The sequence below is a fragment of the Physeter macrocephalus genome, chromosome 20, assembly GCF_002837175.3.
Source record: "Physeter macrocephalus isolate SW-GA chromosome 20, ASM283717v5, whole genome shotgun sequence".
Classification (NCBI taxonomy): Eukaryota; Metazoa; Chordata; class Mammalia; order Artiodactyla; family Physeteridae; genus Physeter; species Physeter macrocephalus.
In genome coordinates this window covers 27495968-27515990 of record NC_041233.1, presented here as the reverse complement: position 1 = coordinate 27515990, position 20023 = coordinate 27495968, and positions in this window count along the sequence as shown.

The following is a 20023-nucleotide window of genomic DNA, read 5'->3' as shown; positions in this document are numbered from 1 at the left end:
TTTCAATCTTGCCCTCTTGATGTCCAGACAAGTTGGGAAAAAAGAGGCGGCCCGTCTCTGTCTCCAGAGGCACTTTCCCTGGGTAAAGTAGAGTTATGTGGAGCCGTGGAGGCCGCTTTAAAACTCATGGGGGCCTGGAGCAGAGAGAGTCTGCTATGACTCAGGCTCTCTGAGAAATGAGTGCAAATAAATCTGAGGCAACTATTTTCAATAAAACTTTAAAATATATTCGCTATCAACTTCAACTGGTCTACCCGACTGTGGAGCATCGTCCAGAGAGAAATCTCCAGCACAAAACTTCGCAAACCACTTTTGACACATTTGATCAGTCACAGTACCTTCTCCACACACTGCACAAATCTTTTTTTGCGTTTCAGTTGCGTTTTTACCTTCCTTGAAATAATAAAGCATAATATGCTGAAAAAGTTGTTTTTTCTTCCATCTTCAATATTAAAATGGCTACACAAAAATTCACCAATTTTGATAAGTTTTTTTTTTCTTTAAATGCATGCTATGACAGTTGTCACAATATAGTCTAACAAAATTGTTTCGAGTGAAGTTAAAGACAACTAAGCACTACTACAGCCACCTTACGTAAAAACACCAAATAAACCTTTTGGCCAACCCAATACTTGGCTTAAAATGATGATGGGCTTTTTAAATCGATGTAGGCACAGCATCCCACTGATCCTGGCAGGGATAATTTTGCTTCTCACCATTTCCCTCACATTCAGCTGAACTATCTGGAAACACACCTGGGTACGACACCATCCCCAAACACACAATGCAGCTTTTATTTCTCTAAGTGTCAAAAGCTGGCCTCATGTAACAAAGGACCGCAGAGTGCAGGTGCTACAAGGTTCCCTCTGTCTCTGAGCCATTAAGAAAACACTGAAGAAAAAATAAGCTTTGCAGATTTCACAAAGCAACCAGAGTCCAAGATGGTCATATTGTTTGGGGTCTTGTGACTCTGGGTCCTGTTTCTAATTGCTACTGCAACAAATAACCACAAATACAGTAGCTTAAAACAGCACAGATTTATTACCTTCGGCTCTGAAGATGAGAAGTCCGAAATGGGTCTCACCGGGCTTAAGTCAAGGTGTCAGCAGAGCTGGTTCCCTCTAGAGGCCCCAGTGAAGAGCTGTTTCCTTGCCTTTGCCAGCTTCTAGAAGCTGCCTACGTTTCTTCGCTCATGGCTCCTTCAAAGCAAATCATGGAACCTCTACTTCTGTTGTCACATCTCCTTTTTCCATCTGTGATCCTTTTGCCTCCTTCTTACTAAGATCCTTATAAAGGCCCCACTGGGCCCACCTGCTACTCCAGGATAACCTCCCCGTCTCAGGATCCTTAACTCAATTACTCCTGCAAAGTCCCTTTTACCATGACCAAGGTAGGAAGTTGTGGTTTCATATGCCATGGTAAGGGAAAGAGACTTAGGAAGAAATACCTGAAGGAAGGGCGGGACTTAGCCCCCAGACATCCAGGCAAGAGATCCAGGCGGGGAATCCGGCATGGCCTGGGCTGAGCGGAGAGCATGAGCTCCCCAGTATGCTTCGGACAGCAAGGAGGACAGAGGGCTACAACAGAGTGAGTGAGGGGAGAAGGCCGGGGGGTGGGGGTGGGGGTCAGGTGAGGTCGGAGAGGTCTCCCAGGACTTCAAATGCCCATGTAAGAGCTTGGTTTTTATTTTAAGAAAAAGCCAGCAATCAAATAAGCACATTTAGGATCAGAGATTTTTAGACATCTTTTTTTTTTTTTTTTTTTTTTAAGCTTGCTTCACATACGGACATTTAAAAATTAGCTGCTAAATGCTTCTTTTGGGGAATGTGAGGCATTCTCATAATAATAATAAAAAAGTGCCTTGGGCTTTCTTACAACTGGCTACATCAAAGGATTTTCACTAGTAATTTGGGGAGCGTCTGCCTCTGGGTGCCACTGCTGTGATTTCAAAATAGAATTATCTCGTGCTATGTGATTTCTTGAATCATTAGTTTTCCATTTTCTCTTCCTCTTTTCTTTACATTCAATTTTGTTAGTCCTGCGCTAGTATACACAAGAAGTTTATAAAAAATGGTGGCTCATGGGCAAAGGGGTGTAGGGGGCAGTTGCTGAAGAAGGAAAGAAGTGGAGCCTCTTCCCTGGGCTGCGTGACCAGACCCCCTGGCTCTGTTCAATCAGTGGAGAGCAGAATCTGTCAGGGTGCCCAGCTTTTCCAAAACAATGGGAGTATTGTAGGAAAAAAACAGAAGGCCACGGGGAAAATCAGGCAAAGAGACCTCTTCACAAGACAGTGGACTACTTCCCTTGATTTAACTAAGCCTTTCACGGCAGCACAGGCCCAGAATGAGGGTGTTTTTGTCACACGGAGAAGGGTTCTTACCAGAAGCCCAACCATCAAGAACGAAGTAGAACCCTGGTCCCACCCCTTTAATTACTTGGCTGACAGCAAGCTCAAACACTTCAAAATTATAATTATCAACAATTCTAGGTCATTATGCTCTGAACAGTACTTATCTTCAAAGATTAATAATTTTAGCATTATCAAGGAAAAATAACAAAATTAGTTAATTTCCTGCTCAGCCAAAGTCCCAAGTCTTTAAAGGAACAGCCTTCAGGTAGCGAGCAAGGGATGTACCACTGGCCCTCGGGGGCCTCCCAGAGTATCATTTATGTGGAGCAGCAGACAGGTGGGCCCAAGGACACAGGAACTCTTGGCCCTCTCACCTGCCTTTCCCCACCTCTGACTTCCAAGCTCAGTGAAGAGAAGAGGCTGCCAAAGGGGATAAGGAGGAACTATCCCAGGGGCTCCGATTCTTCTGGATATTTGGCTCCATGGTCCTGCTATACACCAACATTCCTAGGTCTGCACTATACTGTGGAGTGTCCTGTTCTAATGAGAAACCATCAAAAAGATGAGTCCAGGCATGAAGCGAAGAGCAAGCAGGAGACAATAGGAGAAATGAGGACAGAGCATCAGGGGACAACAGAGCTCTTGCAGGGGCACCCCAGTTTGGTTAAGCAACTTGCAGAGCAGATAAAACACTTCTGGTTGCTAGATTTGGGCCATGAGGTGCCAGTGTGTGACCTCTGGGACAAACGTGACAGTCCTTGAGGTTCTGTGGAGAAGGAAAATAGAGTTCCATTTGCAAAGCTTTCTCTAGGAACTTCAAATTCCTTGGCCCACATATGATTATTTACATCCTTTCTAAGTTACATATCATTGTGAAAAATGTCTCTATTTTAAAGAATCTAAGATAGCCATGTTGATACAGGAGAAGAAATTAAATTAAGGTAAAGACTGCAGGAAATGCCCACTGTAATAAACCCCTCCTTAGCGATTCTTCGGTGAGAAAATACAGGACCACAGACCTGGGCAGGCTCATGGGGAACCTCTCCTCACCATGGCCAGCAAGGCAATAAAGAACTCAGCTGCATCCTACCTTTGTAAACTCACCCCATCTCCCCTCCCCCGTAGTCATGAGGCATCTCCTGCACTGGCTTTTGTGTCTAGCCCTTGACCATTCCAAGCTTGTTCCAGACCCAAGGATTTTGATCTAGCACTTTCCTCTGCTGGAACCTGCCCCATATTCCTCACTTGGCCTAACCCTTTTCCTCCTTCATATATCAGATCAGATGCCACCTTCCCCTGGAGGGTTCCCTAACCATCTTCTTCAAGGGAAGAGGCTCTCTACACCACACTCAGGTACTCGCCAGACATCACCTTATTTTATTCTCTTCACAGCACGTAAGACTCTCTGAAGGCATCTTGTTTACTGTCCATTGTCTGTTGCTGCTGCTAGAAATGGACTCCTGCCTGTCTGGTTTTTCAATATATAAACTAGGGCCAGTTACCTAATTCGCAGGGGTCATGACAAATAAAATTGTGGGGCTCCTTGTTCAAGAAGCAACAGAAGTTTTCTTTCTCTTTTCCTCTGTGGTCTCAACCGTTCAACGTGTTTTTTGTTTTTTGTTTTTTTGCGGTACGTGGGCCTCTCACTGCTGTGGCTTCTCCCTTCGCAGAGCACAGGCTCCGGACGCGCAGGCTCAGCGGCCATGGCTCACGGGCCCAGCGGCTCCGCGGCATGTGCGGCCCTCCCAGGCGTGGGGAAAGTACAGACCCCATCCCCACCCCACCGCAGATGTCCAGAGTCCTCACCTCGTGACATGGCGTGCAGGGCACGGACATCTAACCGTGACTCTAACCCTGTCTGTGCCCAGGGCCCCTTCAGGGTTGGAGTTAAGGGGAATGGGTGGTCAAGGACCTGTTCCAGGGAGGCCAGGGGGCATGGGAGGACTCTGAGCCTCCAGCATATACCCCACTGTCCTACGGGACTGCACTTAAAAAATACAGATCCAAAGACAAAAATCCCCACCCCACCGCAGATGTCCAGAGTCCTCACCTCGTGACATGGCGTGCAGGGCACGCACATCTAACCGTGACTCTAACCCTGTCTGTGCCCAGGGCCCCTTCAGGGTTGGAGTTAAGGGGAATGGGTGGTCAAGGACCTGTTCCAGGGAGGCCAGGGGGCATGGGAGGACTCTGAGCCTCCAGCATATACCGCACTGTCCTACGGCACTTAAAAAATACAGATCCAAAGACAAAATTATTTTAAAAATCTCAAAATGGCAACCACAGAACATTAAACCTCAAGCACAGTGCCAATGAGTCCAGTCTTGTTCCCAGGATACTGGGGATACTGCCTGGCATGCTGTAGAGAGTGAAAGAATGCATGAAAGCATAAGCAAGTAAATAAACCAGTAATTCCACAAGCCACTCCTATTTTACCTATCTTGTGGGCAAACTGGCTTGCTTTTCATGAATGAGTAACTCTTCCTTGAGAGCATACCATCCACAAATCATTATACTGGGACCTCTAAGGACATGAGAAGATAAATCAGGAGCAGCCTCCTTCATCAAATCTGCAATCCAGTAGTAGAGCTAAGATAATGCCCACAAACAACTCCTCTATGAGGTAAAAAATGGAAAGTGACCCAAGGTACAGTACGATGGCAGCTCAGAGATCTACATAGCTTCAGGGACCACAAAAGGTTTTATGAAAGAGGTGGCATTTGAGTGGGCCTTTTAAAAAGATATGGGATTTAGTCATAAAGAGAATGCAGAAAATGATCACAATGTCAGCAGAGGGTAAAAGGTAGAAACCCGGAATTATGTACAGAACAGAGCTCATAGTTCTCAAGAAGGAGGGTCAGGAAGTAGCTTGGATAGGTAGTTCAGGACCAAATACAGAGAATCCTGGAGGCATTTAGTATTTGTGAGGGAAGAATTGACATCGTCAGGTGGTAATGCCCTGGTATAATAGTTATCTTTTACTGTGTAACAAACTACCACAAAGCGTCTAACAACACATATTTATTGCCTCACAGTTTCTTTGAGTCAGGAATATGGTTACACCTTAGCTGGATCCTCCTTTCTGCTTCAGGTATCTCACAAGGTTGCCCTCAAGGTATGAGCCAGGGCTGGGGTCTCATCTGAGGCTCAACTGGGGAAGCTTCCAAGCTCACACGGTTGTTGGCAGGATGCAACTCCTTGTGGATAGAGGGCGACAGCTCCTCACTGTTGACCAGAGACCACCCCCCAGCTGCTTGCCATGTAGGTCTCTCTAGCATGGCATCTTGCTTCATGAAGGCAAGAGAGTCCTCCAGGAAGTCAGAAGTCACAGTCTTAGGTAGCCTAGTCATCGGAGTGACAGCCCATCAACATTTCCATAATCCATTGGTTACAAGCATGTCACAGACCGTGCCCACACACAAGGTGAGGGAATTTCACAAGAAGTGGGAATACCAGGAAGCTGGTATCATCAGGGCCATCTGAGAAGTTGCCTGCCATCCTGGAGTAGAACAGAATGAACTGCTGCAGAGACCAAAGGTGAAGAAACCATCTAAGAGGCTATTACACAAGCCAGGAGGGAAAGAATTAGACCCAAAGAGAAAGGAGTAACTTTAGGGAGAATGGGTATTTTCAAGGGCATTTTCAGGGGTAGGATTCACAGCCCATAGGTCTTGGCAATGAGTTCTAGGTGGGTGGTAAGGGAGAGGAAGAAAGTAAAAGAAGATGCCAAGGTTTTGAACTCAAATTATAATTAGAGGAATAGTTAACATAAAGAGAAAATAGAGGCGGAGAGGTCAGTTGTGTTTGTCCTGGTGGGAAAACAGGGAACGTATTGAAGTGAGCTTCTAGAACACCATCCAAGGTGAGCATATACTTGGAAGTGCTGAATTTCAAGAAAGCTACTGAGGCTGTAAATCTATATTTGAGAGTCACCTGCACACAGGTGACAGCTGATGGCATGCAACTGGATGAAGAGGATGGAGGAATCTCGAACTATTTCATCAGCTTGGAATGAGGGATACCTGGCGACTCTGCTCCTCTTGCCTGAATTTCAGCCTTACTTCCAGGCTGGAGTCCGGAAGGGCCTTAAGAGAACCTCCAAGTCAAAACAAAAACTTGACTGTGTCTGTGAAGTCTGCCCAGAGCCAACTGATTGGACCACTGGTCTCACCAGGATTTTTCCAGAGGCAGAGAGAGGTCTAGCTCCAGGCAAAAGGTCCCAACAAACACACATATCTACACTGACTTGTAAGTAATAATGATAAGAGGAATAATTTTACACAGCTTCTTAGTATTTTCAAATCACCTATATTATGAATCGAACCTGAGGACCAGCTATTTCATTTTGCAGATGAGAAAACTGAGGCTTGCCCTAGGTTATACAGACAGCATTTAAGACTAGAATCTTTGCTTCTTGAATTCTCACCCAGTGCTTACTTCTTTCCACCATACAAAATCCATGACCTAGAACATGAGTCTAAGATGGATTCTCCCAGCTTTTCATGTACAAAGTCAAGGACACATTTCATTTAATACAAACAACAGTGTGCACACATACCCCATAGCTCCCAGAGATTAATTAAATTTGGAAGCCCTGAAGACCCAAAATCTCCAAGTAAAGAAATGATCTTGGAATACGGAATTAGATGAGAATAAGAAAACCCTGGTCTTTGTAGAGAAACTCTCCTCTTGTGGGAAACTCAAGTTTAAGGTTAAAGAACCTCAGCTGGCTTCTTGGTTGCAGTTATCTAGTGAGGAGCTGAGCAAACTTTCAAGCCAGACCAAAAACCCAAGGCATTCCCCATTGCCAATCCATATCACAATCAATGTTGATTGAATGTCTGAATGTAATTTGAATGAAAAGCATTTCAAAGCACAAAAGTTCTGTTCCCAATAAGTTTAGTCTATACAATCAAATGCATTCTTTCTGGTCCAATCAGCAGAGACTTGGCAGAATAAAGGTCTTTGGTATGAGCAAAAAAATCCAAGCTTAAATCTTACAATTGCCCCTTTGAGGGTCGTTGACTCGGCAAGTTTTACAGTGGTGTACTGAAATGAATACTGCCTCTATGCAAAGCAACAGGAGGTCACATTGTAATTAGAATGCAATCAGTGGAATTGGTTATGGCTTGGTTTTCTTCCTGAAATGACAATCTACGCCACATCTGCCATTACATTAATATTTTCCGCATTACTAGAAGAACAGAGGGAGGGGTTGGGTGGAGGGGAATCCAGTGTCTTTTCACTGAGCAACTGATAGAGTTGTCTTTAGCTAGAAGTCCACACGAGCTAATCAAGGCCCATGCAGTTCACCTTTAAAATACCCAAACCATCTGGCAGGCTGGCCCATGATAAATCTCAATGATAAATGTCTCCATTTTGATGTTACAAAGGAACCGCAGACCTGCTCAGTTTTGGCAGAGTTGAAAACATCCTGGCAACAGCAGAATAGAACTCAGATGTCCCAAAATAGAGAAGTAAATCATTTTGACCTGAGGGGCATAATATATTTAGAGAAAACCTGATTGTAATAAAAAGGTTGGACTCATCACAGTTTCTGTTATAGGAGTGGCGATATATTTTTTTGGAATACTCTCCGGTTTAGTGAAAACTTTAGCATGTACAATTTAAAAGTCTTCATTCTTTTTCTTCCCCCCTCCCTTCTTTTTGTGAGTCTTCGGACATCTCTCTCTGCTATTTGTGAACTACAACAGTCTCCCCTCTCTGGTTCTCAGACATCCTGCAGGGCAACTGTTGAGGCGAGCACGCCTTCAGAATGATTAATCCGTTTGCCTTTCAGAGGTCTGTTTTGCTGGGCCCATGGCCACTGCCAAGAAAGGACACACTGTGACCACCAGCACCAGGAAGCAAAGACACAGCCTCTAAACTCAAGATCAGCCTGGACATGATGCTGAGAGGGAGCTGTAAAATAAATTATGCTGTGTGGCTTGGGAAGGTAGACTTTATGTCAAGCCAAACTTCAGAAACAATTTATGGTGTGGTCAGTTGGCCTTATTTATTTCATCTTTCCCCCACAAACTTACGAAATTAAACAAACATGAATATGGAGTGTCAAGGGCAAGGTACTAAGACTCCCAATGCTAGCGGCCCCTGCCCCTCTTCCCTGGCTGGACACACAACTCCACCACCTCCACTGGATCTGAAGCTCAGCATGAAGGATCCCAGCCTAAGAGAGGGGGGTGGCCAATAAAAACAGGGGCTCCATTGGCTTCAGGTCTCCCGGGGAGCTGCCTGGGACCCTGTGACCTCTGAGTAAAGCACTCTGGTCTGACTGGTTGCAATAGCTTGACCAATTCCCTCTGCTGCTGCCTGGGTCACTTTCTGGTGACTAATGGGAAAGACAGATTTCCCATCGGCTCCCTGAGAGACGGTTTGATAAAATGATTTTGCTCACACACCCAAAAGGGGAACCAGAAATAAGCATGGGAAGTGACGTGTCTCCAGTGAAAGAGATTTCAATCTTGCCCTCTTGATGTCCAGACAAGTTGGGAAAAAAGAGGCGGCCCGTCTCTGTCTCCAGAGGCACTTTCCCTGGGTAAAGTAGAGTTATGTGGAGCCGTGGAGGCCGCTTTAAAACTCATGGGGGCCTGGAGCAGAGAGAGTCTGCTATGACTCAGGCTCTCTGAGAAATGAGTGCAAATAAATCTGAGGCAACTATTTTCAATAAAACTTTAAAATATATACATACTGACAGTCCACGTGGAGGGGAAAAGACACACTAATTTATCGGCTGTTGGCAACTCAACTGGAGACAACTTAGCCCATACCTTCTTGTCTGCCCTGGGCCAAACGACACACATCTAGTTATTTGACTGTCTTCTCATAAGTCAGGTCTAGAGGTGCAGAGAGGAAACGCCCACTGGATCATTGGCATCCCCAGCTCTTTAATCATTTCTTTGGCTCTCGCCCGAATCCCCTCCAGGTCACTGACATCTTGCCGGTTCAGAAGTGTTTAGAAAAAAGCACGATATTTCATCTGACATTCTTGAAGGTTCAGTGGGGGAGAAGAAAAGGGTGGGATGGAGTTCCTTACTCTACTGGGTAAGAGACCGCATCTGAACAGCTACAGCTGAAAGAATTGCACTGTCACTTTCCTCCCCTACCATATGGTCTCTCCCTCTCATATCTGATTTATGACTCTCGATTACCGCAGATCCTTTGGCTAGGCTGCTTTCCAAATGTCTTCCTACTGCTGAATGTTTGGGTGCCAATATGTCCCCAGGGAAAAGCACAGACAAAGACTAATGGTGTCCTTACTTCTGCTCCCCACCGCTGCCCCGCCATGCAGTGGTTCTGGTTTTGTTTGAATTATCTGGGACAGGAAACCCAAACTGATTCTGTTTCCTGATCTAATCTTTAAAGCAAGACAAGTCGGGATTACATTTGCTTGAAAAGCAGGTCGATTGAGTAAAAAAATACTCAAAAGCCATATATCTAGCGGTGCTCTTGTTTTGTATATTCACAGCCATACTATCCTCCAGTGGTTCCCCCACAAAAGGCCAACAATCAATTAGGAAGAAGGATACAAATTGGAGGACCTGTTAATCAAGTCACAAGGAGTGTGGAATGCCCTCTTTTTCCAGCTGTTCAAACGTGACAGCTTTCAGAATCCTCTTCAATCAGAAATGCCCATGAGTTTCAGGGGAAGAAACAACTGACTCATCAACCCAATCTACCGACTGAGTTCTAATTTTCTCTTTTCACAAAGAATTTTTTGTATTAGGCAGCCCACAAAATACAATAAAAATAAAATGCTGTTGATGCTATTCTTGAATGATGCGCTTACAGTTCTGTGGTTTATATTTTGTTCCTACCAGTTCCATTAAACATCATCTTTTCACACTGTTTTAGGAATAAGATGATTCCTTGATTGCCTGTAAGTGTTGGAAAACACTCATTCATTCATGTGATAAGTAATTATTGTTTACCAGGCACTAAACTAGATTTAGACCTACAAATAGTTTTCAAAGAATTTGACAATCTAGCTAGAATAATCTAATGTAAGTCTTAGAACAAGTGGCAAAAATATGGGAATATGATCTGAACACACACCAGAGAAAAGGAAAGAAAAAGAACATAAAAGCAAAAGAGCACAAATGACTAACTCACGTGGTATGGAAGCAGCACACTTTGGGGGATGAATTAAAATGTACTCATTAGCAACTATTGTGAGTGTTATAAGGTGACAACATTTGTGGCAGAGAGGTGAAGCCAAAGCTGCCCTCCAGTGAGCCAAATCTGCATTTCATTCCCACCCTGATCACCCATGTTGAATGGGCAGAGGGGCAATGACTACATTCATCCGCTAAAGAAACTACAGGAGAAGTTCCGGCTGAGATATATGAGCTGTGAATCCAAAGATGCATATTACACTTTTTAAAAAAGCAGCAATAACAAGGCAATTATGGAGAGCCAGGCAAGGATACAGTGAGGTGGCATAATTAAGCAGGAGTGCTGAAGGTTTGGAGCTGATCATGGACTAGACACACGGTTTCATTCATTCATTCAGGTTGGTCGCACTTCACCCCAGAGGGGATTGCACTTGCTTGCTCCTCCTGTAGTTACCTTCTGCGGTGCTTTATTTAACCTCATTGATGTGGATCTATTTCCCTTTTCAAGGTCAGAGTGACGTGCCCCTACTTCTAAACTCTCCACTGAAACTCTCTCTTTCAGTGGAGAGTTTATAAGTAGCATGACTGGAACTCAAAAACCCACTTCTCTTCTTCGATTTGCTCTCTTTCTGGGAATTAAGCGCAAAAGAAGGCAGAAAAGAGATGAATCACATCTCTTTCATTGTTTGATTTGAATTTTACTTTATTTTATATGCCGTGCGGGTAATGCCTAACACCTCTCAGGAAATGACAATGGGAGAAAGCCCTTGGGGAGACTAGGCCTTCAAGCCTTTCCAGTGATTACTACATGCCTCGGCACACTCTCACCCAACCAATTACTAAATACAACAAGAGAGCAGATTAAGATTAACGACGACACCCTCCCTTCCTAAAATTAATAATAATAACTCTAGCGGAGGAGGTGGGGTGGTGATAGTAGTGGTGGTGGTAAACCTTTTAGTTTGTTGTGAAGAGTTACACATGCCTCCCCCATGCTTGGTCAAAAACACCAGTCTCTCTCCTGGAATATCCTTTCACAGCTGTCCACGATAAAGCTGGATGAGCTGACTCAGAACTAACACAAGGTCTTCATCCAAGAAGCCCTAACTGGCTGTCGTCCAACCCCAGTGCAAATAAACCAAAGCAAGATTCTCAATCCTTAGACAGAATATACATTCTCCTCCAACATGATGCCTGTGAAGAATCTTCGTAAGGTCGATTTTCATCTTTGTGGAACACTTTTTTAATGGCTGACAAAATAGGACTGTCCATGAAAAACAGAAGAATCTTGTCCTTTGCAGAGAGATGAGAGTGATCCAAGACGTTTGGGTTCTTAGGTTCTACTTGCCTGCTTTCCTTCAGCTCTCCAAAGGCAGATTCTCAGAGAATGGATTAGAATCTCCCAATGGCCTGGAACTTTGTCTCCTTGAGTGTCCACATCTACAAGTGGCATTTTTTAAAGTTCAGTTTCTGAGAATGCCTTTTTAAATTAAAATAAAATATCACGTCCTTGCTGTTGCATCACACCCAGTAACACCCTATTAATTCTGGCTGTCTTGGGCTCTAAATGGCAATTCTAAGGAGGGTATGGCCTGTGTGATCTTCTGTCCCAGAAAATTCGAGAGTCATCACCTAAGACAAGTCTGTTACCTTGACCTAAAGAGTCTTCCAATTTCTCAACCATAAAATGGGGTAGTTAAGGTTGCCTTTTCTTTTCTACTGTGAGTGAAGATGGGATATCAAAACAATATTGGAGACCAAGCTACATGAACTAGATATATTAATACAAGTCATCACCAGAATGGGCTATTAAATATACTAAACAATCAATTGAGTTTGCCCCTAACTTATCATCAATATTGCTAGAGTTCCCTGTCAATACTCCAACTGTCAACAATGAGACATCATTCTGACGTAAGACTAACTTTAATAACCGAGATGATGGAGAAAATTTGTTTTTAAATATCATTTGTGCCAAAGTAACAAGACTTGGTGGTGGTATAGACTCTATAAACCCACAGATGGAATTTGCAAAGATCTCAAATCAGACCAAGAGCATTTATTCTGAAGAAAATATTTTATTACCTGACCTCCTATCTATTCACATGAAAAGCTTCTTACAACCATATAAGCTTAGGCTCCATGAAAGACAGGAGAGTGATGAGAATAGGAGCTGGGCTGATCCCAAGGCTTTTATTATTTGGATTAAAGAAAGAAGACTGGACCACATGAACAGCTTTCTGGTTGTTTTATTCCATGCTGAATAAGGTCACCAAGGGAGAATAATTATCACTACCAAAAATTAGCCTAAACCTTAGTTTAATTTGCATGGCTTTCCACCCTAAGTGTGGATCCTGTCAAGCATAAACTATATTTACCAGACATAATGGATCTTGGCAGGTCAGAAAATTGCAGTTTGGTCTCTATTACACATAAACCACCAATGGAGAAAATGCCACCAGGATTGCCAGTAAAATACATGGTAGGATATCCTTACTTATCCTGCAGGCAGAAACACTGACATCACTTCTGGTCTTCCACAAAGCAGAGGAAGAAGGAAAGAAATTTAAAGCCTCATCAGCTTCTAGTAGAACTGTAGGCTGCTCATCATGAAGAGGGTGGCATATGACCAGACTCTTTGTCTGCAGTTAATAGCACTCAAGGAGCAAGTGAACAACCACCTTCTCTGGAATAAGCTTAAGTTGCTGTAGTGAAAGAAGAATGCTCCTTCCCAGACCCCTAGCTTCCTGAAATTCTGGGGGTGATGTGACATTCTGCCAATACACATCTCCAGTACAGATGACCTCTACAGGATACTGTTTAGGGGTTTTATTCCTATTCATAGTTGGCAATTTGTGGATGACTATATCAAAGAATGGAGTCACTGCAGAGAAAAAGCATTTCCTTTGGATGGTAACTTCTTGGATTCTAGGACCATCATATGTCAAAAATTCCTAAATGTCTTTCTCTAGAGCCAAGAATACTAACTGTCTCCACAGGAATATACAAACAGGCCCTAAAATGGAACTCATCACCTCTTCTGAACTGCTTTCATAGCTCCTGAAAATCTTTTCCATGTTGGTACATGTCAGTGAATGGTACTACCATCCAGGGGTAGCATAAAAAGACTTAACAATTAGTGGGCAGGGGCCCTGACCAATCAGAATGGACACTGGCCACTGAGTTGGAGCAGGATCCTAGGATCAAGAATGTGCCTGACTTCCAAGGCTAACTAACAAACACTTCTGATTTAGCTTCAACTTGTTGACTGTAACAACAGTCAACTTGGGCTTGGAGTCTGGAACACCATGTAAGTCCAAGGGCCCTGAGGCTGTGATACCATGAGGAAGCTACAAGATGTAGGTACTTCAGTCAGAAACCCTGGTCTGTGGGGTCCTCCAAGCCCAGGCACGGCCATATGGCAATTCCAATATCCAGGCAATTCATCCCCAGCATTCAAATCTTCCCAGCTAAGGCTGCAAACATCGTGGGGGAGAGAAAAATCATCCCCTTATCCTGTCTGAATCCCTGAGCCACAGAATCCATGGATCATAATACAATGGCTGTTCAGTCACTAAAGTTTTGGTGTCATTTGTTATGTAGCAATAGAAACTAGAACAGCTATATAAGTGGTTTCTATTTACTTGGTCATGATCATTATCATTATTCTCATTATATTATTATAGCACTTAGTAAAATACTTACACCATAAATGTCTACTTACCTACATGTAGCCCTCATTAGATTCTGTAAGCTCTGTGTTTCAGGGTCTGGCACAGTACCATACTCACAATATACGCTAAATTTTTTGTTCAAAGAACTAATGAACTCCTTCAAACCAACTAGATCTCCAGTGCTCTGACACACAGTCTGCCTATCAGTGAAACGAACAAGATGACAGAATAATAATATTTAGCCCAACCATAAAAATCACTCATGGTCTGTCTTACCACACAATGAGAACCACTGCTGAAATTTTAGAGAACTTCCTCCAAGCCTTGGGTGTGTTCATTAAATTGAGATGTTCTATTGAGTTTTCATACTTTGTTCCTACCTATAATACCATAAGCATAATTTCATATTATTCTTTAAAAACTTAATAGGCTATCATCTGAATATACCACACTTATAACCATTTCACCTATTGTTAGATATTTAGGGTGTTTTCAATTTTCCTTAATATAAACAATGAAGAATTACTTTCAATATCATACTCAATGGTGAGAAACTCAAACTTTCCCACTAACATGAAATATAAGGCAAGGATGCCCCTTCTCACCACTGCTTTTCAACATCTTACTGGACGCCCTTACTAACAGAATAAGGCAAAAAAGGAAATGAAATATATAAGATTAGGAAGAGAAATATAAAATTATCTTTGTTCATAGATGCCATGATAGTCTATGTAGAAACTCTTAGAGAATCAACAACAAAAAAAACCTCCTGGAACTAATAAGCAATCATAGCAAGGATGCAGGATACAAGGTTACTATACAGAAGTCCATTGTTTTCCTATATACCAAAAATGAACAAATAGAATTTGAAGTTAAAAACAATACCACAGGGCTTCCCTGGTGGCGCAGTGGTTGAGAGTCTGCCTGCCGATGCAGGGCACACGGGTTCGTGCCCAGGTCCGGGAAGATCCCACGTGCTGCAGAGCGGCTGGGCCCGTGAGCCATAGCCGATGAGCCTGCGCGTCCGGAGCCTGTGCTCCGCAACGGGAGAGGCCACAACAGTGAGAGGCCCGCATACAAAAAAAAAAAAAAAAAAACAAAACACAATACAATACCACAGGGAATATAGTCAATATTTTATAATAACTTTAAATGGAGTATAGCCTAAAAAATATTGAATCACTATGTTGTGTACCTGAAATATAATATTGTAAATCAACTATGCTTCAATTAAAAAAAATACACACACACAATACCATTTACATTAGCACTCAGTAAATGAAATACTTAGGTGTAAATTCTACAAAATATGTACAAGATCTATACGAAGAAAACTACAAATCTCTGATGAATGAAATCAAAGAAGAGCTAAATAATTGGAGAGCTATTCCATGTTCATGGATAAGAAGATTCATTATTGTCAAGATGTCAATTTTTCCCAACTTGATCTGGAGATTCAGTGCAATTCCAATCAAACTCCCAGTAAGTTATGCAAGTTATCTTGTGGATATCAACAAAATGATTCTGAAGTTTATATGGAGAATCAAGAGACCCAGAAGAGCCAACACACTACTGAAGAACAACAAAGTTGGAGGACTGACACTATTCAACTTCAAGACTTATTATAAAGCTATAGTAATCAAGACAATACAGTAAATATTTCATATTTACAGTAAAAACTACAAAATTGATTTTCAGAATTATTGAAATATCTTCTGTAAGGAAGAAATAAGAAAGATAGTATGATCATACTCTAATATTCAACAAGTATTACTATTTTTAACTCCAAATATTTTTTATTTACAAATATTTCATTGTTAGTAAGTTTGAATTTTCTGTGTTCAACTGCACATCTAATATTGCCTAGTTAACTCTTTAATCCATTTTTGTCTGCAGGATGTTTTGGTAGAACTTGTAAAAGCTCTACCTACTCTAAGGGGATTAAATCTTTAATTATAGTTTTACATATTATATCCTAGCTTGCCGTTTGTCTTACTTTCTCTTATAACGTTATAGATATAGAATAAAACATTTATCTTACAAAATATATGAATAATTTATTTGATGGAAGTTTGATACTGCTTTAACATTTTTGACAAATTAGGACATTGACCCTATAACACAGTCTATCCCAAATCTCAGATATGGAGTGTCAGATAGTATTAATTAAACCATCCTGTCTTCTTACAAGTATTAAGACATGTTCCTCCATCAAGATCAAGGCTGCCAAAGGAAACTGAATAGAAACTACATGTTATCTTCTGAGAAATTATTCCTAGGGTAACCAATGTAAAAGCATCAATTTATAGATCTCTGTAATCACATGTTTTATTTAGTCTAAAAATCTTCCCAGTATAGAAGATGGACCCATTAGTGAATATTACCTTAAAATGGGTGAGCAGCATTGGCAACTTGTAAGTATGGGGTCACAGGGTCTAAATATCTTCCTTAACAGAATTACTAGCTTTGGACCTGAAGATCATTCATTCATATATGCTTTTTCAATAAGCATTTATTGAGCATTCACTTTGTAACCCAACTAAGGCTGAGAACATAAAGGAGAATAACATATAGTCTCTATCCTTAAGATGACCCTAAACTTGTTGAGTTTAGAGGAGGTTAACGTATAAACAAACACTTGTTTCAACAATAGGAAGAGATAACAAATTGATAAAATCATTCAAAATAATTTTCATGTCGCTGACCAAACTGGAAGAATTTTCCCATTTGAGAGCTCTAATTAAGTGTCCACAGTCCCTCTAGATTTTGTCTCCTTTGTTTGGAGTTCTTTTGTTGCACTCTTGCTGGAGTAAAATTCACCAGAGACAGGAAGAGTCAGCTAAGGTGCACTGGTAGCAGCAAGAATTTACTGAGCACTTTCCATGGGCCTTCTGGAAACATTAGAAAGTATAAGGCATGGTTCCTACTCAATTCTAGCTTAAAGTCAATGGAGGAAAATGAAATGTATACACATTAAATAATTTTAATAAAAGGCAAATGAATGGAGAAGGAATAAGTGCTATGGAGAGACAGAGAGAGAGTACACTTTAGGCAATGAGGGTAAGATAAGATATCAATGAGACCAGGAAACTCAATGGAAAGAAGACCGTGGGGCCTTCCTAGAAGTGAGGGGCATTTTTAGCAACACTGACATAAAATTTCCTCTTGGCTCGAGTAGTCTTTGGATATCTAAGTACACTTTTATTGTCTGAATAGTGGTCGATGTACTAGAGTTTAGAGGTAGTAGGTGTTTCTGAGGATATTTAGTTCAACCTATTTATTTAGTTATTTGTTTGTTTGTATATTTATTTATTTATATTGACATAGAGTTGATTTACAACGTTTTGTTAGTTTCTGGTGGACAGCAAAGTGATTCCTTTATACATACATATATATATAGTTTTTCCAGATTCTTTTCCCTTCTAGGTTATTACCAAATATTGAGTAGAGTTCCCTGTGCTATACAGCAGGACCTTGTTGGTTATCTGTTTTACATATAGTAGTGTGTATATGTTAATCTAAAAACTTAGGCCAAAGAGAAGCAGCCACATGCACCCCAAGAGGGCATGTTATTGGAACCAAGACACAAGCTTACTACTCTACACTCTGCCCGTCTTTTCCTCTACTACTAGAATTAGACAAGCTAGAATAATTGAGTTCAGAGATTACAAACAGACCATTCACACTAGAAATTATACCTCCTTCACTCTAAGACCCCTTCTGAAAGTATCATACATATCTTTTGGGGGCTTCTAGGCTGCACTCGTGTGGTGAGGCATTCAGTAAAGACCACTATGAACATTACTGTATAAACTGATTGATATTTACTTTTAGAGATCCCTTAGAATGTTTAAGGAGCACCAAATGAAATACAGTACACTCAATTGCTACATAAAAGTAAAAGCAAAATAAAATTTTCAGGTAAAGCAGAGCCATAAATCTAGGAATTTAAGCTCCTCTCCTCAAGCAACTGAAAGCCAATTCCACATTTCCTCTTGCTGACAGCCTCTTGGGCATTCAAAGAGGAAAGAGTTGAAAACCAGGATTTCCGGTCCAATCTAATACTGGACAACACTTAATGGCTTAAGTAGATTAATAATAGTGGTGCTATTGGAATTTTGCCTTTCACCGCCTTTCACCGTAAGCTTTGCCTGTACTTGATCTACAGGGAGGCTGAATGCTGAAGAGTCTTTTACCAGACCTGCTCTCATTCAGCACCCCATCTGGAAGTGACAAGCCAATTTCGATACCAATCAATCAGTGAGAATTTATTGACTGCTACCACATTCCCCACAGTACCTATGATACTGGCAGAGACTTAGAAGAATTGTTAAGCCTGTTCACTTTCTCAAAGAAGTTAGAATTGAGTTGGGTTTTTAATATTAACATACATAGATCAAATATAGATCCAAAAATAATCATCATCAGTAGAAAGCTCTCAATTTTAGAAGACTCATACTGTACAGGCTAAAAGGTAGAGCTCTAGGGAAGCAATGAGAGCTAATGGGGTGATGGAGCCCATAGTGGAGAGGAAACTCCTGAACATGCCTCAAAGGATGCACAAAATGTGAACAAGAAAACAGCAGAGGGAAGACACTTCAAGAATAAAGTAACCATCTAAGCAAAGATGAGTTACAGCTGTGGGATGATGAAGAGGGAGCCTTATTGGAGGGTAAAGAGTGGGAGAAGTTTGGTTAGAAAAAGAAAGTGGGAAGCTAGAAAGACAGAACTGGATATAACATTTGATACAAAATACGAAAATCTGTTTTCAAATGTGTCTCTCTCCATTTAATGATATCATGCAGATGGCTGAAACATGTCTGATATCTGTTGTATCTTGCCAAGGTATTTAGTGAATAGTAAATACTCAAGAAGTATCAAGTGAATAAATAAATTGATTAAGAGAAAATGTCTAAGAGTAAATGATTCCTAAAAATACATGGATCCAGGTATGTCTTTTTAAATATGAAAAGTAACAAAATTTCCTGTAAATATCATGCTACCCTCAACTGAACACCCAAAGAACAAAGAAACCATACGTTCCAAGAGAAGAGTGAACAGACACCACAGGTACATCCCAGTGAACAAGATGGACAGGGCTTTGCTCTTTTGGAGTTTACAACTGAGTGAAGGTAGTGGTGGGAGAGGAAAAAACCTAAGAGGAGGGACGAAGGGGAGGAAGGGGAGGAAGGCAAGGAAGGAGGGAGGGAGGAAGAGAAGGAGGGACACACTGAGACTGATGGAAAGTTACTAGTGTGTAGGTGGGTTTGGCTTTACAGTGAATGGCCTCTTGAAAAGATGCTCATCATCACTAATTATTGCAGACATGCAAATCAAAATTGCAATGAGGTATCACCTCACACCAGTCAGAGTGGCCATAATTAAGGAAGCCCCCAAAACTATAATTTGAAAAGATACATGCACCCCTATGTTCATAGCAGCACTATTTACAATAGCCAAGATATGGAAACAACTTAAACGTCCATCGACAGATGAATGGATAAGGAAGATGTGATAAACATATATCTCAATACAATGGAATACTACTCAGTCATTAAAAGGAATGAAATAATGCCATTCTCAGCAACATGGATGAACCTACATATTATCATACTAAGCAAAGTAAGACAGAAAGAGAAAGACAAATACCATATGATTTATATGTGGAATCTAAAATACGACAAAAATGAACATATCTACCAAGCAAAAACAGACTCACAGATATAGAGAACAGACTTGTGGTTGCCAGTGGAGGGGAGGGGGGAGGATGGGGAGTTTGGGATAAGCAGATGCAAGCTATTATATACAGAATGGCTAAACAACAAGGTCCTACTGTATAGCACAGGGAACTATATTCAATATCCTGT